This window comes from Berghia stephanieae, chromosome 10 (genome assembly GCF_034508935.2).
Source record: "Berghia stephanieae isolate SIO BIC M18660-M18661 chromosome 10, UCSD_Bste_1.3, whole genome shotgun sequence".
NCBI lineage: Eukaryota > Metazoa > Mollusca > Gastropoda > Nudibranchia > Aeolidiidae > Berghia > Berghia stephanieae.
Window position 1 is genome coordinate 33,835,189 of NC_088369.1, and position 2,500 is coordinate 33,837,688.

The 2,500-nt window shown below is 36.3% G+C and overlaps 1 protein-coding gene across 2 annotated transcripts in view; it reads left to right on the forward strand.

The window, feature by feature from the left end:
• Positions 1–2,500, forward strand: part of LOC144981017 (dnaJ homolog subfamily C member 3-like) — a 516,589-nt gene that overhangs the window by 325,474 nt on the left and 188,615 nt on the right. The gene's annotated exons all lie outside the window — the stretch shown is intronic.

Below are 2,500 nucleotides of genomic sequence, written 5' to 3' on the forward strand. Positions count from 1 at the left end.
ATAGTTTAGAGCCAGTGTTGCTAAGTTACCATGCGTCATTAGGAAGGAAGTGACGTTACGACTATTGATTCATAAACGCAGATGGCAAAAAACCCGAGTGACTTCAACTTCATTCTATCTATTGAGAGCACTGACATTAATGTATGTGACAATGCAATAAATCGCTTTCCTTCCCTTTGTTAGAAAATGCTCTCGGTTGAATATTATTATTATTATTATTATTATTATTATTATTATTATTATTATTATTATTACCCAATAGATACCTAATGCACAAACTAGCAAATGGCAATACTTAGAAGAGGAATGATTGTGAAAATGTACTTTGAGTTCAATAGTTTCAGTTAAATGATTGCAGCTCACTTGCATTGGGGGATTCCCTGTAGCTCAGTTATTTGAGCTCTCGCTTCACACACCTATAGATAGTATGCGCTTGGCTAAGAAGCTCACAACATTGCCATCCGGAAGTATAACTGACCAACACACACAACTCTGTCTTACCATGAACTTTTATAGTCTGGATAATACAGTTTAGTGAGAATTACTAATAAAAGTGGATGACAAAAAACAATAACAAAGGCCTGAACGGCGTCAACTTCGATCTATCTCTATCGATCCCGAATCGAGATCTCCTCCCCCCTCCCCCAACCCCCTGCTGTTGGTTAGGGACCCCTTGTAAAACGCATTGAGCACGTAATGTAGATATTGTTCTATATAAATGCTCAATTTGCTAAAATTGTTATGTATATTAAAAGAAAATCATTTCAGGGGATTGTCTGGTACATAAATAAGGATTTATTTCTTTACAAGAAAGTTTATTTAACTAGTCCACTTCAAAACGAGGATTTTATACAGCTCATTGGTCTTGAGCTGGCGTTGAACAAAAAAAGAAACCGCTTCGTATACGGTTTCCTTTAAAGATAAACCAAACACTGTTTGGAAATCAAATAAAAAGTCCATTCATCGAATGGCATGTTATAACATTATTGACGTTTGGAAAGACTGCACAGTCTACACATACACACACACACACATACACATACACAATATGTTAATGTTTACACTTCATTGATCGATTTGTGTGTTGAACCATTGGCTTGTGTGTCGGGATATTGACATGTGTATCGGTAGTGATTGATAATACTCATTACTGCTACAATACCGTTAGCGTTTACGGGTATCGCTCGGGTCAGACTATTATAACCATCGTAGCTTTGCTGGTGTGTTACAAGGGTGTTTCTCTTTTCATGTGTTACTCATATTGGCTTAGTAAAAGTGAATTTCTAAAATGGATTACTTGTAGACGAGAGAGAGAGAGAGAGAGAGAGAGAGAGAGAGAGAGAGAGAGAGAGAGAGAGAGAGAGAGAGATAAAAGCATTTTATCAAACGAGACTGTGAGTATGTGGTCGTTGTGTTAAGAGTTTTGACCTCAAGAGCGAGATCCCCGGGTTCGGCGTCGGAACTCTGCCTAATTAGCAGTTTTCTGTCGTTCACGACGATAGGTTTTGTGGATGTCATACAGAAAAGTGGGCAGACTGACAGCTTTTAGACAATCTTAACCACCGTCCTAACAGTATTCGACTAGTAATCGTTTTGAAACGCAAGTTCTTGGTTTAATTTGTTAAGAGAAATATTATTGTTTATTGACTAGAAAAGGCCGATAAAAAACCCAAGAACTTTGAACCTTGTAATACCGTTTACATGAATTATTTGTGCAATAATTGAGACACACGAGACGTTTGGATTTTTTTTGTTAACACGTTTTGTCGTTTATTATTTTTTGTAAAACAAGTAACCAAAAGGCAGCATGTGTTGTTCTAGTTGTAAATTCATGATAGAATGAATTTGTCAAACAGAAAAAAGTGAATGATTTTAAAGTGTGCTAGCATAAAACAAGAGACTTATTAATAAAATTGCCCTTTTAAAACGCTCTACGAATTTCCTTACAATCACCATTACTCTATTTCTGCACTCACGTTTGCACTCGACTTTGTAACCATTTTTGAAACAAGGGCTATAAGCCTCTAACAATGTGAGCGGCTTTGATATCATAATATGGCTCAGATGTATTCGAATATAATATATTATATGGGTTGAGAGAATGTCTTTTTAAAACCCTGATAAGTTCGGCTAGCTGTTAAAAAGGGATAACTAAGTCTTTTTTATTAGGTGACAGGAATAGGTTATTCAACCATTTATTTGTTGACACGCTGTTGACTCCGGACATTGCCCCACCATTAGGGTAATCCCCAACATCTATCTTGAAAAACAAGACTCAGTCTACTTACTTTACCAGGCAATGGAGTTCAGTTCTTCAATCTTCTGCACTGTTGTACTATGAAAGAAAAATATATTTTTCCCATTTTGGCCTGGAAAACTTTTACTCCAATATCGATCAAATACAATGACTTCTATCTTGCCATAAAACTCTCATATTTGAGATTTCTTGATCGAACAGAATGACCTTCAACTTGCCTAAAATTCAACTATCAAATCCGAG